Source organism: Numida meleagris, chromosome 3 (genome assembly GCF_002078875.1).
Source record: "Numida meleagris isolate 19003 breed g44 Domestic line chromosome 3, NumMel1.0, whole genome shotgun sequence".
NCBI classification, from domain to species: Eukaryota; Metazoa; Chordata; class Aves; order Galliformes; family Numididae; genus Numida; species Numida meleagris.
Window position 1 is genome coordinate 75,682,118 of NC_034411.1, and position 22,819 is coordinate 75,704,936.

The 22,819-nt window shown below is 41.6% G+C and overlaps 1 protein-coding gene across 10 annotated transcripts in view; it reads right to left on the reverse strand.

Annotated features, from left to right (window-relative positions):
• ANKRD6 (ankyrin repeat domain 6) overlaps window positions 1–22,389 on the reverse strand; it is a 108,510-nt gene extending 86,121 nt beyond the window's left edge. For 5 of the 10 annotated variants that reach the window (XM_021392335.1, XM_021392331.1, XM_021392343.1 and 2 more), the window contains exons 1-2: window positions 22,252–22,389; window positions 21,946–22,060 (exon numbers count right to left, since the gene is read on the reverse strand). The gene's annotated coding sequence lies outside the window, so the exon portion shown is untranslated. The remainder of the gene's footprint in view (window positions 1–21,945; window positions 22,061–22,251) is intronic. The other 5 variants (XM_021392341.1, XM_021392334.1, XM_021392333.1 and 2 more) reach the window with 3 other exon arrangements.

Consider the following 22,819-nt stretch of genomic DNA (forward strand, 5'->3'; position numbering starts at 1 on the left):
TGTCCCTGAGTGACACATCCACATGGTGACTGCACCACCGCCCTGGGCAGCCTGCGCCAGTGCCTCACCACTCTTTCTGAGAAGAAATTTTCCTAATGTCCAACCTGAACTTCCTCTGGCACAACTTGAGGCCATCACCTCTCATCCTATCCATCCTATCTGGGTGGAGAGGCTGACACACACCTCGCTAAAACATTCTTTCAGGTAGTTGTATTGATACAGGCTGGTTTAGCATTAGGGATCAGTGTAGTTTAACAACCAATACATTACAGTAGAGAGCTACAAGGTCTCGCCAAGCCTCCTCTTCTCCTCTAAACAATACCAGTTCCCTCAGCTGCTCCCCTTAAGACTTGTGCTCCAGACTCCTCACCAACTTCGTTGCCCTTCTCTGGACACACTCCAGGGTCTCGATGTCTGTCTTCTAGTGAGGGGTCCAAACCTGAACACAGTACTCAAGGTGTGATCTCACCAGTGCTGAGTACAGAGGAATGATCACCTCCCTGATCCTGCTGGCTGCACTATTTCTGATACAAGCCAGGATGCCAATGGCCTTCTTGGCCACCCATGCAAGAAGACCAAGCTGATCCTCTTCTGTAACACTATTCCTATACATCTTGAATATCATACAATAGAGGGCCCTCTGTGTTCAAAAAATTGAAGAAGTGGCAAGGTGAGGTTAGGGAGAGGAGGGCAGCAGCCTTCATAAAACACCGTCGAGTCTGGACACTAGGTCCTAGAGATCTGCAACAGTAACGCCAGGCAACAGTCCATTCCTTAAGAACATACATGCCTTCAGCTTGGGCAGAAAATTCCTCCCCTCCACACCATTCTGCAGAAGTGCAGCTTACAGCTGTAACTTTTCTGGAGCAGCTGTGCACTGCGATTTTCACAACATTCAATGTTTTCTGACTTGAACGAATACTTTCTACAGTTTCAAAACAAAACAGGGCAAAGTCCAAAGGGAACTGAAGGTGCTACTTCCTCCTCCTACGTTACTAGGTCTCCACCTGAGAATTGAATGGGTCTCAGCTACTGCAACTGTTCAGAAGGACACAGGGGCAAACTCCCTCATGCATCCGCCTGTCAAACACAGAACTTGGACACAGTGTGGAAAGAAGCAGCCTAATTCTCAAATCAGACATTTTGTCCAGTAAATTTTAATACAAACTATGGGTTAGAATCTTCTGAAAAACTCTTGCAGTGAAGAGTGACTGCCAAGCAAACGCAGCAGCAGCCAGCATGGAAAGCTGGCAGCAGCATGTGGAGATATGGCAGGCCCTGAAGCCAGGGATGGGCAGATCTGGCAGCACAGCCAAAAGGATGCTGCAGTGTCTGCTGTAACGTGGCTGCACACTAACTTAACAAGAAGGAAACATCTTGTTTGCACAATGTAGGAGCTCATACGTTTGTTGTAGGGACAAGAAGTGCTTAATTATTAAGAAAGGGAATTTACTTCTTGAGGTGTTCAAGTTGAACAGCATAGGAGTTTAAATTAATGGACTAATAATATCAACTTTGTCAGCATTTTTCCCCAGAAATTTGCAGGACAACAAGTTGTAACTAATGGAAAACTGAGATTTAAGACAAGTTCAGGAGACCCAGTTGTGCTAACGGCAAGCTTGCACAAACACGGACTCCTAGAACAGGTAAATAGTAGGTAACCCCTTCATTCAGGTCCTTCACTACATCAAGTTCCCAGCACATTCTTGAAGCGACAGCTTCCATGTTTATGTTTACTAATAGGTAATAATTAATGCAGTCAGCTGATATTTTGTTAGGTGCGGTGGATCATTTTCCCAAGGTGTAATCTAGGACACAGCACAGCTGCCCCAGCCCTGACCACACACTCCATGTCACTTAGCTAGCTAGAAACTGTCCAAGGGAAAAACTGACTGAGACTCTGACATAGTCTAAATAAAACATAACTGCAGTCCAAATTCACCCTGTAGGAAACACCAAGTTGTTGTACTAACAATAAATCTTAGAAAAACACTGTTGAAAATAAGTTGCTACTGAAAAAAATGCTCCATTTCCAGAAATTTATCCCAAGGAACTGTGAGTCAGCAGGATCTGAATGTCTATTAAAAAACATGATGATTTTTAAACTGAAGGCTTTCTTTATCAACTTTCAGATCAATATAGATTAAAATCAAATTTTCAATGTAACTTTAAATATCCCAAACCAGGTGCTTTTGAAGCAAAGTAATTACACTGATGCGTCTTCAGATTTAATAAATAGCATAAATTTCCTCTGCATTTTCCCCATTCCTCTTCCACCCCATAATTCAGGTAGGCTAGAGGCAAGTGTCATAGGACAGCAATTAACATCTCCTCCTCTCTCTTCCCGTTCAAAAGAAGGCAAGAAAAGACTCAGTAATGGAGATTCACTCTCTGAATGAAAAGGTCCAGTTTTACAAGATTCATTACAGTCTCTTATTCATCAGCAGCCTTGGCATTCTTATTCTTGTCCCTTGCACAGACATCTCTGGAATGTGTTTCAGACTACTAAAAAAAAAAAAAAAAAGATAGTTCAGCAGAAAGCAGCAAAGGCTAAAGAAATAAAGAACTGGAAATCAATCCTGCTCCTGTCTTAAGGAACATAATTTCTGCCAGAACCACCAAACAGACTGTACTCTTATAGTGAACAAAAAGTTTTTTTCTACTTTTTCTACTTTGATGTACACAGTAATACTGAGAAACTACCTACAGAAGAGAAGGATATTTGTGTTTTCATACCAAGACTTGTAGCTCTTATGAGGCATCTGTGACTTCATAATAAACAGACACAGAGACCTACAAATCTATATTTTCATCTTCTTAGGAAAAATTTTTTCTTGCAAAGCTTCCTCCTTGCCTTAATGTATGTTGATTAAATAAAGGCCCTTTTAGAATGAGGATATATAGAAATTTGCTTCAGAAATTTCAGAAGGTTTTACTGTCACTATAACGAGAAGGATATTGCTCCTGCTTGTTCTGATTGAAAGCTCACAAAAATCAACTACGAGATTGAAACAAAGTCTGCAGAACAGGAGCAAGAAATTTCTTAATCAGCTATTGGGCCTGGCATGTGAGCAATCCTTGTAGCAGACTGCCAGGCTCCTCTCAAAGAATACCTTCTCTGCACTTTCTGAGGACAGTCTGGCTCAGTATCAGAGACAAGAGACAAAATTTGGTTGGTATTCTGCTCTTCAGATTTAAACTGAGGTGAACTGACTAGCATCAGTCAATCCACTAATGTCCAGATTTAGAATTGGTGAATTGACTATCATTTGGGGGTTGCCCTCTTCTCCCATGTAACTAGCAATAGGACTTAAAGGGAATGGCCTCAAGTTGCAACACGAGAGATTCAGGTTGGACATTATGAAAAATTTATTCTCCAAAGCAGTGGTCAGGTGCTGGAACGGGCTGCTCAGGGAGGTGGTGGAGTCACCGTCCCTGGAGGTGTTGAAGAAATGTTTTGATGTTGTAGTAAGGGACATGGTTTAGTGGGAAGATACTGGAGGTAGGCGGATGGTTGAACTGCATGATCTTGTATGATTCCATGTTTAATATTGCACAAAAAAACATGTCCCCAGTCATCTAACCCCTCTGTAGTGGCAGTTATTAAAATGTGTAATAAATATAAGAAAATAAACAACACTTTTTTTCCAGATTTATGTGATGTAAATTAGTGCCCCAGAATACAGCAAAAGAAATGGACATACAGAAAATGATTCTGATCCTAATCAATTTCTTGGCTTACAATTTCAACAGGAAAACCAAGGAAAATGCATGTCCTGAAGGAGTTAATGTAACACCAAAGTTGAATAGTAAAGCATAGGCCAGGAACCACCAGAATGAGTCAACCACTGTTTCTAAGGGTGCGATCTTGCTCTTGAGTTCCAGTTCACAGCTTCTGCACAAAAACACATTCCTACCTCTCCAGAGCTCTGCCCACTTCATTTATCCTGTATGCCACACAAGGCAGGTCTCCCACTGAGCAGCACATACATGGTCACGTCTTGAAGATTTGCACCACAGAATTCTTTTCTTAGTTTTGTACATTCAATTTACTCTTTAAATAAAAGCCACAGAAAAAAATATATATATCTAGCAGCACTCCATGCTTCCACATTCTCTCCTGCTAATCGCCTATGCCAATGATCTGCAGGATTTGTATCAGGAAACTTAAAACCACAGTACACACTTCTTCCACCACTTGATCTACAAGAATAAGTGCTACTAGAAATAGGCATTCAGGACAGTAGAAACGGACTGGCCAGTGGTGAGTAACCCCACAAGTTTCTTGCCAAAGTACACAAATATTTTCAGGACATGAGAGGAATGTTGAGATTCCAGCTTTTTTTTGGAGGGAGGGAGGAGAGAGGGAGGTGCTACTGAGCAGTGAGAAAAGATGTCTGCTGGCTGGGTTCAGTGTAAAGGAGAACAGGTTTGGCGCTTTCTGAAAGGTAACATAGATGCAGATAAGACTGAGTCCTCAGCATGGACTGGAGCAGTTTTCTAAATCCATAAACTACAGAAAGACTGCATATGCCTTGTTTCTGTAGCTACAACATAAAGCCTTGCTCAAAAATAAACAGAAAAACCCCAACAAATAAAACAAATGCATGCATTAGTATAGCTGGGTTGAGGAATGGGAACTGAAATCAAATACGCATTACCTTGTTCTTCCCACTTCGTAGAAGTTACCAAAAAAATTTCAGTTTTACTTCTCACAGACAAGTTACAGAAGTTTACAAGAAACATCTAATGCCAAAGTCCTCAGCGTTAATTTCTTCCAAAATCTAGAACAAACATCTTTACTCCTATACCTTTCCACTGCTTGGAATTGTACTACTTTTAAGCAAAGAAAGAGTTTACACTCATGCACAAAACAGACAAGCATTTGACTCTTCACTTTCCATCTGCAAAAGTTAAGCAGGTACCACCATTAAGTAGAATGCAAACATATTAATAGGTTAGAGGATACTGTCCCTGATTTTTTTTCTTTTCTTCATAAATCAAGCCAGGAATTTTAAACCTATTCTTATTAATGTCCCTCAGGTTCTCCGAAGACATGTGCTGACATGACAGCAGGATTTTTATAATTGCAGATTTCAGACAGAGAAAGGAGGGGTTACACTTGAGAAAGTTGTTGTCTCAGACAGCACACACGACAATGTCAGAAGCAGATTTTTGGTACAAGATCTTTGCTTCATCGAAATGTATTGAGCTGAATATACCAGCAGGAAACATTTGCTGACTCAGATGTCACAACCTGGGAGTCCAGGAATAAGTTTAGTTTATGCAATAGACATTGCTTTCTGAAGACAGCCCCAGTGCACGGGTGAACAATCTTGCTGACAGAGGCCTGAAGATCTATCTGCAAAAGGCTTCAGGCTGCACTGATTCACACAGACACTCACTCTTGCTACACTTTCAAAATAGGATCAGCAAAGCTGGAACTGTTTGCCAAGGTCTCAGTCCTTTCCAACTTTTCAACACTTAAATACTTTAGATACTGAGCATTAAGTAATACCCTAAAACCCTCAAAAACACACAGTTTGTAACTGAATTATTGAGACAAACCTTCCACTCCCTGCAACCCCAATCTTTTACTTATGAACCTCTTTTTTTCTTCAATCAAGCCATCTGTGTACCCATTATCAGCAGTTTTTACAGACTGTACAATGCCAAAATTGGCATATGATCTTGCCTAACAGAACACAGTTTATCCCAAAACTTGCAATAATTTGCAAGTATAAACAAAAAGTATAATTTGCAATAATAAACAACAAAGAAAAGGTTAAAATACCCTTAATTCCTTTTAAGATATAGAGTACTCGAACACTTAGATGCGTAACTCCAATATAAAACACTGAAAAGAAACTGAGTATCCTGGTCAAGAAGCTATAGGTGGCCCTGCTTGAGGGCACTGGGCAAGATGACCTCCAGAGGTCCCTTCCAAGATCAGCCACTCTGTGATGCATCTAAAATACATCCAGCAACCTACACAATACAGATTCATGATTTTTAGTTAACCACATAAAAGTGAATAAACTGGGTAGGTATGTAAGAAATCAGAAATTTGTAAAAGTGTATTCATTTATTCTCATGACAAAACAAAGACGGGATCACCAGATAAACAAGGACCAGTCCAAATTGTCCCACACAAGCAACAGGAACCGCTTCACTCTCTCAGTTGTTTCTGACTTAACTACTGAAGGAGAAACAGTACAAAAAGAGATGGAAACACTCAGTTATTTTGTGTTCATTATTTTATTTGGTTGAGTGAAGAAGATAGTAAGCCTTTCAATGACTGCTTAGCTAACTAATAGGCAAGGTGGTCCATACACATTTATTGGCATGTTTCCATGAGGGGGTCTTGTTGGGTCAGTACGCCTCTTACAGAGGAGAAAGATGAGGATATGGACAATATCTTCACATATCTCTCCCACACACATTTGCACGTACCCCACTTGACTCAACATAAAGCAATCTCACAGCAGCAAACACAATTAAACCAGTAATTCAGTAGGTATAAAGTTCATTTTCCTTATAAACTGTGTTTAATACAAGGATGCTCAGATCTGTCACACAGTTTTTTTTGGTCAGCACAGACAAACACAGGGAGTTTAGAACATGAGAAACCAGCCTCACACTCCATGATCATATATTTATATATTAGTAGAGCAGAATATATTCATTTTGTCATTGAGGTTTTCAATGCATCAGCCTAATGGATTTCTGAGTGAGTGCCATGGTCAACTACAACAAAGTTACATATGCCACTGTAATTCCTGAAGGTTTAGTTATTGAAACAAAAAGATAACACAGGTAATTCAGTGAAGCAGGAGACTGAAACAGGATTTATCCCTTAAACTGCAAAGGCAGAACACTAGCATGGAAATTATTCTACGCTCAGAAATAAACTTCCCAACTACTATCTGAAATATCAGTTCACTCAGTTTAAGTCAGCAAGTAACTTGCTTTGGTGAAGAAAAACACCTGTCAGGATAGTTGTCACGAAACAGGAAAAACATACCTTTCAGAAAGTCTGTCAAAACACATGGATGAGACTTGCAAATTACAGGGAGGGAATAACTGTCTGTTCTTTATGTCCTGCATCAGTCTGAAGGTTTTATGAAGCCTTTCTCACTGAATGCTTCAAACAACAGAAAAGAACAGCTTATCCTTACCCCCAGGTAGTTACAGAACATCAGTGGAAGGCAGATGTCTGAAGTAATTAAAAAATAGGGTAGGATCAACAAGGTTGACAAGTCTGAGTACTTAACTGGGGACTTGATTCCCTAGAGAAACAAGATTTCAGTGCTCAACATGCTCACCATTACCAACAAACCATCAGGGACAGGAAGAGAGAGATGCCACACAGATACTGACATGCTCCAAGGTCTTCCAGAAGGAAGACCACCATAAAAAAAAAGTACTTGCAGAAAGTAGTCTTAATCCCACTATGAAACTGTAATGCTATAAAACAACTGATGCATAGCAAGCAGAAAAGCTCTTTTATTCTGGTCTTTTCTGATGGATAGTCAAGGTACTCTCCATAGCAGTACCTGCATAGGTGAGGTCTGTAAGTAATCTTCATACTGGTCGTGACACACAATGCTTAAAAAATCTGGGCCCCCCCCACCCCCATCTGATGCCATGGCAGACAGAACTGAATGAGCTCTCAGTGGACTCTCTCTGTTCTCTTTAATATTTGCAAAATTCTCAGAAGTTCTTCAGAAGGCTGCTTCCTACCCTACACAGGAGTCCAGTGGTGGGAATCACAGTCTAGTAACAAAGAGTCCAATTTAAGAACCCCTGCACCAGGGCTCTTCTGTTCCAACCCTTTAACTAGCCCAGCCTTCCTCATTTGTTCTGGCAGAGTAACAGTCTGTTACATTCTACTCACCATTCGAATCATTAGAAATGCCTCCACACCAAGTTCAAAATTAACAACATCATACATGTTTTTGTTCTACTTATGTTGCAAACTAGGATCTCCACTAATTAATTTTAAACAGCTATTCCTTGACATGAGGCACTTTCAGGCAAAGTAACTGAAATTACAATGTAACTTCTCTCAATGTAGGCTTCAGCTGAATTAAACACAACTCACCTTAAATAACACCTTGCTCTGCTATGCATCTCTTGACAGTTGGACAAGTGTACAAACAACAGAAGAAAGCAGGTATCTCAAAAGCTTGGATCTTGCATCAGGTGACTATAATGAGCATTGCACAAGGGTGTACTTCAGGTGATGTTACAAAAGACCAGGGAAAATGCCAATGGTTTAGCGTGTATTCCCGCTACGCTTACTCCTACCAAAGGCCATTTGTCAGACACATGCCATCTGCTGCACTGAAATGTGACACTCAATCTGGTAAAACAAAAATCTCCTGTGGCAGCAGGCTCTTAGCACACAGAAAAAGTACCAGCACAAACAGACAAGCCATTTCAGGTGATTAAAGAGACTCTCTGCTACAGAGATGGCTTCTTTTGGAAGCTACTCCTCCTAACAGGACAGAATCACAGCTCCTGCTGAAGACTCTGCCCTACACAAGTGACAGGTTCATAATGCGAGCAGAAACTAGAAATATTTGTGTCAAGTACAGTGAGTTGACAGTGCAATGTGTACACAAGTGTCCTCATTTCCCTGTGTTCCTCCACTTTTCCCAGCATACACAGGCCCCTGGGGAACCCAAAGAGCTAGATGCTCCCCTTGCCTGGGAAGTCATTTCAGGAAACAGAGGTTGGGTTTAAAGAGACAGTCTCCTAGTGTTTATGGAGGTTTCCCACAGCTTGCAAAAAAGTAAAATCTGGAAAAGCTTCTACACAGGCCAGGCTACTGCACCTTCATAAAGTCAGGGCCCCTTCCAGCAAGCCTCTCTTTGGTCAGCCACTTGTAGGAGCTGTGGAGGTGGAGAACACCACTGCACACATTCCAATCTCCTTACGTTTCTAATTGTCCACAACCAAAACCAGATGCATGAGCCTCATTTCAAGAACTGAAAAGGATCGTGTAGCTCAGTGTACCTGCTTTATAGTTAATAAATATTTTGAAATTTCAGCATATCTGAGTCCCCTTTGTACTATTACAAGGAACCAGTTTATGTAAGCTAGCATTACCATGTGGAGAATATCCACATTGCCCGCCCACAAAGCCTGCTCAGATCCTGAAGGGAAATGTAAAGCAAAAACTTAAAAGAATAATTGAAAAGGGAAGGTCCATGTTATAGGAGCTTCGTGTGTCTGAACTATGTTTCCAGAACAAGGCAGGATTTTCCTTCCAGCCTTCTGCTTCCCTGCCATCATGAAGCTCAGCACCCACATGTCTTTCATGTTCCAGGAGACATTTTCCAGACATATCCCATTTTCATTCTCAGTACATATAGGGGGATCTGAGCATACTAAGGCTGAATTCAGAAAAAGCCTACTAAGTGAAAGCAAAAAAACCTAACCACTCGATTGCCAGTTAAGAAAGGTAAAGCATAGAAAAGAGGGTAAGGAAAGAACACAGAAGTAGCTGGCTTTTCACAAGTCTCAGAGGAAGTCCTACAACAGCCATTGTGAAGAGCACCTGCAAAAACGTGAGAGACACAGATCCTTCTCTGCTCTCTCACAAAACCTTTTTTAAATGTTTTTGAACTGTCTTACATACTCTTCATGGCTCGTCTGCGTTCAAAGTCGTGACTCAGCGCTCAAAAATCACTGCAAGGAGCACAACTAGCAAAACAGAAGGAGATTTGTAAGGAAACAGATCAAAGAAGTCCAGACAATTCTTATATCAAGGATGAGAGAGTACATAGAATCATAGAATCACCAAGGTTGGAAAAGACCTACAAGATCATCCAGTCCAACCGTCTGCCTATCACCAATAGTTCTCACTAAACCATGTCCCTCAACACAACACCTAAACGTTCCTTGAACACCTTCAGGGTCAGTGACTCCACCACCTCCCTGGGCAGCCCATTCCAGCACCCAACCGCTTTAGGACAAAACAGTGGAGAAGAAAAAAAAAGGTAAAGAAAAATACAGAGAAACTCTTGAAAGTGGCAAAAGACAAAGAGGAATTTGGCATGGGAAAATGAGACAGCAGTGCACCAGAGAAAAGGTTGACGGGCATCTTCTTTACCTTAAAACCACAACCATGGCCTAATAGGGCTAAAACACACTTTGGCACTTCAGTGCAGGCAGGAGCAAATCACATTCCTGAGATTTTCTTTATCATGTTAACTACTCCCATGATAGTAACATGTTATAGAGTTTACAAGCATTTTTTTACTGAACATTTTCCAAGAAAACGTATCAGCTTCTTTTGTAACACATTATTTCAGTCAGGCTATCTGCACCTTAAAACACTCAGCCTATTGTTTCAACAGCAGTGCAGACCTGCATGCTGAATTATATAATTTGCCCAATATCATATCATCTTGGCTACAGATTTAATTTCATGGGATATGAGGCTTCAGTGAAAATCATTATACAATGAGACAGTGAAACCCAATCCATGGTTTCCTTGGTTTTTTTTGTTTTTTTTTTGTTTGTTTTGTTTTGTTTTTTGTTTTATTTTGTTGTGTGTGTGTGTATTACTATTTTTTATATTAAGTGTAAGCCTACTACATTTCCTTCTGGGAAGATGTTTTTCACACAGAGCCAAATTCCTTGAGTGGTATTCACATGGACATAATCACTGGATTAAGTGAGAATGGATTAAATCAGCTTTTGATCTGATACCATAAAAATACAAAATACAGCACTGAATTAATTTTTAAAAGCACCTGATAATACGCATCCATCTTTAAACTATCTAATCATGCAAAGTCCAGTTGAAAGTTTTGTTTTTCTTGTCTATCTTTCTGAGGGTTAATCAGTAAACTAAAATTGTGCTATACACAAGTTGTTGACAATGACCCGTCTATGGGCAATACTATTATTCACATATAAAACAACGGATTTTTGTTAAGAGTAATGATTTTGGTGCCATTTTATTCTCAATTTTTAATTAAGCAAGGCCTCAACATTTCATTTACAGAGCATAAGAGGCGTGGTGGGTTTTTTTTAATGCTGTATGGTGAAATCTGCTAATTTTCACACTGCAAACACTTTTGTGCTATCTGTTTTCCTTGAAAAACCACGTACATTTTGAGAAGTAGTAAGTTTAAGATACACAGAGCAGAGAAACTGCTCTGCTGGCAGAGAGGAGTGAATATGCATGTATATTGCTTTAAAATATAAAGCATGAGAACTAATAAACTAAGGGATCATTTGTTTGTTTCTTAAGTATAAAGCACAGATATGGCACAGTTACCTGCCTGCTCTATTTAAAATAAAAACGCTAATTTACTGAAAACAATCAGACTGAGACACTACCTTTACGGTTAATGCGTTTCAAAATCTTAGTATTTTGGAGAAAATAACAGTAAATAGCTTCACAGAAGTACATGAAAATCCATTATCTTAATGTAAAACATTGCAACACATAATGCAGCTGGGGCTCTTCTGCATAGAGAAGAGAAGGCTCGGGGGGGACCTTACAGCGGCCCTCCAGCACGTTAAGGAAAGCTGGGGAGGGACTTTTTGTAATGGCACATAGTGACAGGACGAGGGGAAATGGTTTTGAACTGGAAGAGGGTAGATTTAGACTAGATATTAGGAAGAAGTTCTTTACTGTGAGGGTGGTGAGACACTGGAACAGCTTGCCCAGTGAGGTTGTGGATGCCCCCTCCCTGGAAGCATTCAAGGCCAGGCTGGATGGGGCTTTGAGCAACCTGGTCTACAGGGAGTTGTCCCTGCCTATAGCAGGAGGTTGGAACTAGAAGATCTTAAAGGTCCCTTCCAACCCAAATGACTGTAACTGTGGGCTGAGAAATTCCTCCACAGTATCTATCAGTCTACTCTGCTAACCCTTCAGCTTCGCTTATGAGAAAAGTGAATAAAGTGTTTCTTTCACCAAAGTAGAGCAAACGCATCTTTTATGAGCACTGTGGAGGCATGAAAGACACGGAAAGATTTCCATTTCCGTGACACTATCAGTTCCATCTCTGAGAAACAGACGCAGATCCCAGCATAAATGGGCTTTACCTTGCAACTTTATGATTTACTCAACACTTGCTTCAGCTTAGTCAAGGGAAGAGGTTCTTCATTTCAAATTATGAGATGGAGAAAAAAATGAACATTCAAAATGTGGGGGGTTTTTTTGTGTGTGTGTGCCCAGTTCTAAAGACACACCACTACCTGTTTTCTTGATTTGTCTGGGAGCTGCCATAATGAGCTCATCCCATGTAATTACACTCAGACACTTGCTGGATGTGCAAAACCACATAGGATATGTAAGTAAATTCACAGTAAAACAATATTTCAAAAACAATTATAAACAACTAGAAATACATGCATCCAAATTCTAGATGCTAGATTTTGAATAAAATATGCTTCTAGCTTCCATGCCAAGTGCTCCACTTTGAGGATTAAAAACAAAAAGAAGAAAAACCTGACATAATTCTAATAACTGAAGCTTCAGCATCCTCATTTGTATGTCTGCAGTTGCTAGACATTAAAGGATAGATTATCTGAAAGACTAATGGAGTGCAAAAGCCAGAAATCTGATTTCAGACTTCTCAAGCACGTGTGCTGGTGAACAGATAAGGGGGAACTGGGAAAAGGTAGAAAAAAGTTGGTTTGGTTTTGTTTGTTTGTTTTGGTTTGAAGTTATTCCTGTAAGCACATAATGAATCTGGGAATTCTTTTTTAAAAGTTTCTTTTCAGTTAAATAAATTCTCTCAAAGACCTCAATACCTGAGATTGTAAATACCCATTCAGAGTCAATTTACTGTTGTTGCATGCTATATGATGCATGTATTCATACTGATTTTTTAATTTTGCCATCTACATTTTATGTTGGGTCTCGTCCTACTTCCAAATAAACAACATGCAAAATCCTCAATGAGAAAAGAACTGGATACCTTCTGAGCAGTCAGGGGAGGCCTGCTCGTAAAAATGGTCAACCTGGTCTGAAAAGTAGGAGAAAAAAGGATAAGAGACGATTTACTCTAAAGAACTTATATTTGAGACCCATCAAACAATTCCACCCCAGGAATTTGGGATGGAATTTGTGGGAATTTAGTTTTGACTAAAACTAAATCCCAAAATAGCATATTTAAGCAATGTAAGCTGGGATGTGTCTGCAGCTGAATGCTGATTGTTTGGACACAAGAAAAATGGCTGAAGCTGAAACAATTTCAAACCATTAAACTAAAAAAGGAGAGATTTAGACTGGATATAAGAAAAAAAGGTGGGTTTTTTTCGTTGTTGTTACTTTGTTTTTTACAATGAGGGTAGTGAGGCACTGCAACAGGTTGCTCAGAGAGGTGGTGCATGCTCCAGCCCTGGTGATATCCAAGGTCAGGCTGGACTGGGCTCTGAGCAACATGATCTAGCTGCAGGTGTCCCTGTTCATTGCAGGGGAGTTGGCCCAGATGACCTTTAAAGGTCCCTTCCAACTCAAACCATTCCATGATAATTCACATTTGCAGTGAGTTTGCATCACTGATGTAAAGCTATCCTCAAGCCATGATAAATCGTGTCCGGCCTCCAAATACATACAGTAAGAGCAGCCTCAATGGACATGGTACGTGCCAGTGCCAAGCAGTTCTCCCACTGTGCTTAGAGAAATTCACCTCCCCTCTGCTTTCAACTGCACCTCACTCAACAGGGTGAGGGCAAGAGCCAGGCAATGATGGCTGGAAGCCCCACTGCAGCTTGTGAAGATGACCAGATGGAACAATGTACATTTTACTATTTATTTAATTCTGTTTTGCAAGTCTGTCCCCTCACAGGCTTCGGATCAAAGGCTGCTTTAAAAAAATAAAACCCAGAATTATAAAAACTAGGCAGCTATGGGATAACAGGAAAAGTCCTCATCTGTATAAAGAAACAACTAGAAGACACAAAAATAAATGGTACAAAGAAAAAACAGTCCATCATCATAATGGAGGGACATTATCCACGCAGCCCCACAGCCATCTGCACTATGAATACATTGTGTTCAATACACTCCCTAATGAATCCCAGCAGGGTGACAGAGGACGATTACAACAGTTAAGTGACAAATTTCACTGGTTATACTAAACTATTGAGGATAAAGGCAAATGCCGATTGCTAAGAGATAGAGAAGGATTTAATGGCAACCAATAACTAGTCAGTAAAAATGCAAGTGAAATTCAATACAATTTAAGTATAGACTGATATTCACGGCAGGAAAAAAACACCTTGACTTCATATGCATAATGATGGGCTCTGAATTGTCATAAATTTGACAAGTTAAGTCAAATTATAGAAAAGTATTTATTAATTCGAGTAAGGAAAAACACAAGCAAAGAACAGCGCTGGGCACCCTGGGAGTCGCAGAATCACGACTCCTCAAGAAGGCGCAACCTGCCACCAGCCGCTCTTTATTTTTATAGTCTCTCAGTTCTGGTTGTTGAGGCTTCCGGGGTGCTTGTTTGGCGTCTGCAGTTGTACTTTCCCGTTGCTAGATGTCATCGCAACCTTTCTCTTACTGGGTTGGTTTGCTTTATTTAGGATGGAGAGGCGAAGCGGCGAGACAGAATGTTCGAGTTATCACAAGGACAGTTACTAGACCTAGATGTTTACATTCCCTCCAGGGGGTTCAGGATGTGTATATTTCCCCCCTTCGTCAGGCTAGCAGTACTTTCCTTCACAATGGACAAACAGTCTCACATTCACACTTTATCACAATCAACAAATAGTTTTACATTTTACTACAATGAACAAACATAAACATTCCCACATTTTTATCACATGAATGACTCAAAAATGAGACTTCAGGTTTTTAGAAGTTCATTCTACAAAAGCAGCAGCACAGCCAACAGAACAACGTAGCGACTCTTACAGCAGAGAATGAAATCAAAACCACCTTTATTCAACTGTGAAAATATTGAACTTCATCCTAAAAGTCGTAAACAACTCGCACTCCCTCTTCTGAGAAAAGATTAAGCAAAACTAGAAGAGTTACAAGGAACAAGAAGTTAATTAAGGAGAAGACAAGTCACTCTTCCCTGCAATAAAATGTACTCACATTACACAGGCTGCTGAGGTGTCCAGCTAAAACTCTGAGGCAGTTTTGCCAGACCTGCAGGCAGGTGATCCACTGAGCTGCCGGCCTCAGACAAGAAGAAGCAAAAGAAATCTCTGGAGATGGACAGTCCTGTCCTAACAGGAAGCGAGAGAGGCAGCACTCTCCCTACCTTAGGTTGATAGAAATAACCTGATTTCTGAGGATGGCCACACAGAGAAACAGCCAGCGTTGTGCAGTCTGTTCTTTCAAGTTATGGCAAAAGCACTGTATCCTACTTCAGTTTTTGGAGGCTGTTCTACTAGGAATCAAAAAGGGCTGTCCTGCCTCGTCCCAGCCCAGCTCTGCTTGGCCAAGCCTGCTTGTTGCTCACTGCCTGTGCACACAGGCATGGTCGTTTGCTATCAAGGCATCAGAAAGCGAAGCGGATTTCAACCTCAGCCAGTGCTTGCTAGGTGGGGATTTCTTACAGCTGGGCCTCTCCAAGCTGATTAAGTGTAATCTTACAGTGAACAAAAGGATCCGACTTAGCAGCTGATTATTCACTAATAAAATACTGTGCTTTGAATTCACAGCTCAGCTTATCTCATACTGAAATCTGCCATTTGCATCATTAGACTTGAACTGTAGTTGAACTGATGCAGGGCACTCAAGCACCAAGCTGCTGTTCCTGGAAGAAATGAAGAAACTTGCCTGCCTTGGGAAGAAATCAGTATGCATTACAGCTGGGGTACAATCTCCTGTGTTGAAGCAGGGCTCTACCTGTTCCAAGGGCCATGACACAATCCTCCACAACCTCTTTCCAGTACAATGCCTCATACAACTCTGACAAGGCCAGAAACTAGAATTCAGCATGTCTAAGACTATCCAAACCCATGAAAGAAGTGGATATTGCAGGTAGTGTAACACCAGGGTAGGAGGAAAGAAGCCTTTTAACTACTTGCCTCAGAGCTTTTTCCACACCATCAATTTTTTGGGTCAGACACTCACGTTTGCCTGTAGGGCACCACATGACAACCCATAAAAACAATAGCATGCTACCTGTCTAAATAAAGCATTTATTATTATATTTCCTAACTACCTTCAGATACTGAAATGAAAAAGCAAGCTGGTTGGAAGCAGCTGCTATGATGTCTGCCTTCCACTCAGTCATCAGGTAGTGTTCAATGAAAAAATGTGCCATTGAGACAGTACTTTACTGGTACTGCTGCCAACAGAAAATCTATACAAACTTGTGCTTCCAAACATGCAAATTTTAGATCTTGGGACTAGTCAAAGGTTGGACTGATGTCATGGTATTAATGAAAAAGGAGGACTGTAAAGGTTTAAAACCAATACCAATTAAGAGAAAAAAAAAAAAAAAAAAGAGGCAGCACATGAAGAGCACAGCCTAATTTTACACAGAAGCTGCAAAAAAACTGTGACAAAAAACATCCTTGCAAGGATTCAGAAGCTGGCATCAAGTCTGAAAAAGACAAAGGGATAAGAAAGCACTGCACTTTCAACATCTGGATTTAAACCAGAACGGTAATGTCAATGAAAGACTGCAGATGGCAGGTGGATAATTCCACAGCCGCTAACTGCCCCAAATCCTTTCAGAAGGCTTCAGCCAGACACAGTCTAATAACAAAAGTGGTCAGAAAGAAAATGACAGAAAATTACTCACATGAAGGACTCTGAGCAGGCTACAGATTCTGCAGATAGAGTACACACATAGATATCTAACTCTTACTGAAACATACCTGAAATTATTCACTGTGATCGTGGTTAAAAAATTCACTGAAATCCTGAGATGACATATGACTACCACACATGGTGACTTGTTTTTATAAGAAACAAAAACAAACAGAAAGCTGGCACTAACTGAACACTATTGAAGCTGACCCATCTGAGACAATGCAAGGGATTTTGACTCAGAAACGATCAGCACAGTAGGTTGCTAACAGCTAGGATGTCACATTGCAGGTGCCAATAAAATAAAAAGAAAATACTCTCGACTCTGGCTTAAAGTAATCAGCATCTCAAACCAGGAAAGAAAATGATCCTGCTGCAATGTGCACATAGCGAAGCACATCTTCAAGGAATTAATTTCCATCAAACCCAGATGTATTTTCCAGAATGTAGATGAAAATGCTTTTGCCCATTCTCTATGTCAGATCACACATCCAAAAATTTTATCTTCAGTAGCTTGCTTCACAAGAGCAGATGGTGCTTAGATGAGGAGGAAGGCAAGTCAGGAGAGACAAAAGGAAAGTAAGGAATGCTCTGTTAGAAGAAGCTTGGCTTAAATCAGGGTTTAAACAAGATAAGATTTCATGATCTGAAGAGTCCTTAAAATACACTTTTGATCACAGCATAATTTAAAAAGCCTTGCCTTTCTTGACACTGGGCCAAATAATTTTTTTTCTCCAGGGCTAAGGCAGGCCCACACTCAGCATATCACACCACAGCTACTCCAGAGCCGTGACTCCCTCTACCCTCAAGCATCCTCAACATCCACACTAACTGCTGCTTCTCAGAGTCTTCCTGTTGATTGCAAGGACCTTGAATTTGCCTGGAGCATCTCTCATATGAGTAAAGGCTGAGTAACCTCCGTCTGCTCAGCTGGGGGATGAGATGACTGAGGAGGGATCTAATTAATGTTTATAAATATCTAAAGGGAGGTGAGAGGCAAATGGATGGGGCCAGGCTCTTCTTGGCGGTGCGTAGCCATAGGACAAGGAATAATGGCCTAAAACTCAAACATAGGAAGTTCCATACAAACATGCAGAAGAACTTTACAGTAAGGGTGATGGAGCACTAGAATAGGCTGCATAGAGAGGTTGTGGAGTCTCCTTCTAAAGAGATATTCAAGAGCTGTCTCGATGCCTACCTGTGCGACCAACGGTAAGGCATGTGCTTTGGCAGTGGGGTTGGACTCAATGATCTCTTGAGGTCCCTTCCAACCCCTGCAATTCTGTGATTCTGTGTGATTCTGTGAATTTCATGCAACACATGGTGGGATCAAACAAGGATCTATGAGAACAAAGTGCAGTAGTGGAGGAACAAGACAACAATCCACAACACCTTGTACCACTGCACGAGCTAGTGGACACTCATGCCCATGACAGCGCATCGGAAATACACTGCTGAGGGTACCAGTGCTCCCACTTATTGTAAGAACCCACTCTGCCATGCAGTACTAACTACACCACCCAATGTGTATCCATGGAGCACAAGAGCATTGCTTCTGTAGGGCAGCTTCCTCCTTCAACATCCAGCTTAAACAGTAGTAGCGATGTTCTGGCTTCCTTTTAACCAAGAAAGTCTGTGCAACCTTAATGTTTCATTTATCAAACACATATAAAAAAAATCAGTCCTAAATTGACATTTACTCATTTCTTCACTTTTTTTTTTAAATTGTATTTTTCACCCTGGTATCACACACTAACAATATCTTCCCTTTCTCCACTATCAGTTGCAGCATGTCTGCAGGCAGACCTCAAGGGCTCACAATGGACTTCCAGAAAACATGAAAAACCTAATAACAGGTCTTACGTGAAAACACCTGTATGGACAGATCAGTACCACCATGACTACAGAGCATCACTGTCATATGCAACCACACCTTCTGGGGAAGCAGTACACTGAAAACAGCCTGGCACACACGCATTTGAAAACTATGCAACAAATTAGCCAGGAAATTCACATATTTATTCTGCATCTTCCTGATTTTTGAGACCCTTCCTTCAAAGCCCAGTACTCTCTTGGATGAGAGCATAAGATAAAACATATACAGACAAGAGGAGAAGAAAAAATTTAGAAAGAAGTCATAACACATAATTCAGCAAGGCTTCCTCTCCTTACACACCTGCTAATAAGAAAATTATCTGGAAAAACGATTTTTTTATTTAGTATCAGTTAAAGAATGAATCTTTAAATTGAAATATTTACAAGCTATATTCACATAATTCATGGTTGGATGATAGCAATTTAAACACCCTTTTCCATCAATCTATCTCAAAAAAAAAACAACCCAGATAAAACAGACAAACAATATAAGTGCATGAACTTAAGAGTCAGAAACAGAGGTCCCACAGTGTTACCAGAGCTAGAAGAGCCCGGACTAAAATAATGGATTAGAATCAATGAAATGTTACGAATTGCAATTTAAATTGAAATTCATCTCTGCTTGTATTGCTCCTAAATAATCACGCCATGGACCATAAAACACACTACTACCTACTACCTATCAAGCACAGCTTTGTTTACAACATGAAGAAAATAAAGCTGTAATTGAAGTTCATGTATATTTTAAGTTATACTACTTAGCATTGTATAATACTTAGAATTTTAATTCTTGTAATAAGCATATTTGAACTTGAAATAGGAATTTTTAAGAAAGTATTTCATTACTGTAAAGCCTTTGGTGATTGGCCCACACATAATTATTTGTCTGAATTAGAATAATCAGAAATTATTTTTTCTGATTGAAGTGTTAGGATGAAAAGAGCCCTTGGTTCAATTTCAACAAAACATCTCGACTAAATTTTCAGCAAGACACTAAAACCATAGTTGCTTTAAAAATATTTATTTCTCATTAAACTGGTGGCTGAATTTATTTTTCCAAAGCACTGCACTTTTGGAAAATAACCTGTGAATGCAATCAGAATATAACAGTCTATAATGTGCAGATGAGGGCTTTTCACCACTAGCAATTTTTGCCTCTGCCAGTTCTTAGAAACATTGTGCCTTTGAGCTCCAAAGTAGTAAAAACAAAAACTTCAGCAAGTATCTCTTTAAACTACTACCACTAATATCTAAGATGTTCTGAAGGAAACTGAGAGATCTCTAAAGAATTAAAGACTATGAGCAGCTGCAGCTTCCAGAGATACTGAAATTTTATTTCTGCTTTATCTCATGTAAATTACGCATCCAGATGATAATCTGAGTTTTGCTTAGAAGGTTTTCTACCTAACGTGCAGCTCTGTGGGATAATAATTTCTGAGAACAATAATAGTAACAAAGAGCTAAAATGACTTATTTCCCACCCCCCCCCTTTTTTTTTGGCCCAAGCAATTACCATTCATTATTGTCTCATACAAATATCTCCCTAGGCCTATCTTACATGTGAAATATGGTACTTCATTTGTAGTTTTAAGTAAAATACTTCCTCTGGTGACATATTGCACTGATGCCTCACTAAGGAAAGATATGACTGCATGACTGTGAGTTCTCTGCGAGTTTATCCTAAGTCCTATCTGCTGAGGAAAAAGAGGAATTGCAAATTAGAAGCTAATGAGAGTAAGTAAATAAAACATCATTGTCAGATGGTGTAAACAATTTAAGAACATAGAAGTGTTTTACAAATATTCTTTGTTATGTCATCTGTCCAGATAGATAAATATTGTTGGTCCTATTGCACAAATTTAGAGAGTAAGGGTCAGGAAGGTTTCTTCTTACATCACAAGATGACTCACTGGTAAAGTCAAGCAAAGGAGAAGGTAAAGATAAATGAAGAAATACAACTCAGTGCTTAATCACTGTTACCATACCCTACAAGTACCTGAGTAACTGAGATATCATTCATCTAATCAAGTGCACAAGAATCGTAAGATTGGCAGTGTGAACTCCAGAACATGCCAACTGGGACAGGGCATGATCTTAAGCCAGGTGCTGCAGCTTCACTGTATCAGCATACACCATACCAACACTCCCACCATAGCTGTTCCCAAGAAAAAACTCTGCAAAAAGCTTGCAGAAAAGATCCTGGATGATCAAGAGGTGAATCACTTTATTTCTACTGATCCTTTAGTGATCGTTTTATTTCCAGTGCTCAAAGCCAGTCTCCGGCGTGAGGTTGAAAGCACGGTGCAAGTAAAAATCAAGAAGTAGGGAAAGGAAAAACCTTTCCCAGCAGAGTACTGTCACAAAGTCACTTTTGAACTTGATTGAAGTTTCTTTTCACACAAACTACAGGGAGAGAAGTAAGGAGAGTGCTGCTGTTACACGATTCCCATCCACTCCTGCCAGGGTCAATGGGCCTCACCGGCAGAAGCAGGCACACAGCACCTAACATCTATGCGGGCTGCACAGACCTTGAGCTCCCACTGAAATCTAAAGGCAGATGCCTAATACATGATGCAGCTAGCCTATGGTATATCTGCTACATTCAGTGGATGTAAATGGTATTTTCTACTCTGAAATTATTACTAAGTTCTGAGTTACCATCACCATGCCATGTCATTCCGTCTGCAACGTAACTGGTGATCAGAAACACAATCATACATCTCCAGAAACAGTATGTTACCCAAGTAACTAGGGAATGAAGATTACAAAACATTTTGGCAGGCTCAAGCTCCAACTAAGTTGTTATAAAACTTCCTGCACACCTGGACATATCACACCACAAGCAAACAAGTTAGGTAAATAACATTCTCCTTAGAATAAGTCATGCACTCCAACTGCCCTACTAGGGGATTTGGACCATGCGCCACAAAAGCATTCAGCACATTTTACATCTTTGAACAGAGAAGGATTTGCTGATCTTCTCAGTGGGTTCCTGCTTTAACACCGGGAGGACATTTAAGTCAATTCAACAACTGGAGGGAGGTGGGAGGAATCCACCCCTCCACCTGCCTGTGGGGGCACTTGGGATACCTCTCAGAGCTCTCCTTAAGCATGAAAGGTATTCAGCAGCAGACAGCGTGCCCTTCGGGTCAGGCGCACGCTAGAAATACCAAACGTAAACCCAAATAACTATAAAAACAAGAGCGTAGAGAGCTCCCTGCATTCCCGCTGTAACACGCACCGTACCCCAGGGCACGATGCACGCTACGCTTTATCAAGGTTTGCGATAGCGGGACCCGCAGCCGGTCCCTACTCACAGAGCAGCCCCACGGTTGCAGCACTGCCGCGGAGATCTCCGGCGGAGTTTTCAGGTGATATCAACAACAGGAAGGACGACTTCGAGCCAGGTTTCCATTTCTCATCAGCCACTGCCTTAGAAGTTGGGAAGAGAGCGCGTTTACACCAAAACCGACGCGGGCTCCGACAACCCGCCCCTTCCCCCGAGCCGGGCTTCCCCCGCTCCAGCCGGGGGGCCGCGGTACGAAACGCTTTCATCACGCGGACATCGGCCCCGTCCCACGGGGCCCACGCCCCTACGTGCGCACTTCCGACGCCCCCCTCACCTCCACACCGCTGGGCTGCGGTTCACGGACCCGGCTCCGCGCTGCAGCCCCCGCCGCGCTCCGTGCCCGGGACTAGCCCCACCACCCCAGCCGCCAGCCCTCCCCGCCTGCCCCGGAGGTGGTGCCGCCGAGCCGTGCCCGCTGCGACGGCGACACCCAGCGGCAGCGCCCCGCTAGCCCGGCCCGGCCCGGCCCGGCCGAGGAGGGGGGGCGGCCCGGGAGGAGTCGCCGCGCGCGGAGCTGCCCGGGCCGCCACCGCCCCGGTGCCCGGCTCCACCCGGTGCCCTCGCGGTGTTCTAGCGGAGAGACGGGGAGGGCGGCGTGTCGCTTGGGTGCCCTACCTGGTGCGGGCCGGGCGGGTCGGAGAGAGAAGCGTGAGGCCGGGAAAGGGCGGGCTGGTACGGAACCAGAGCCTGGCCGAGGTCCTGAGGTGCTCTCCTGAACGCAGGCTCTTCTGCAAGGTACTCGTGGAGGTGTAGGAGCAGAAGTGCTGCTAGAGCACCGAACTCATGGGGACTAGGTGCCCTTCTCCCAGCCAGCAGGCTTCCAGGGCTGAGCTGGAGGTCAG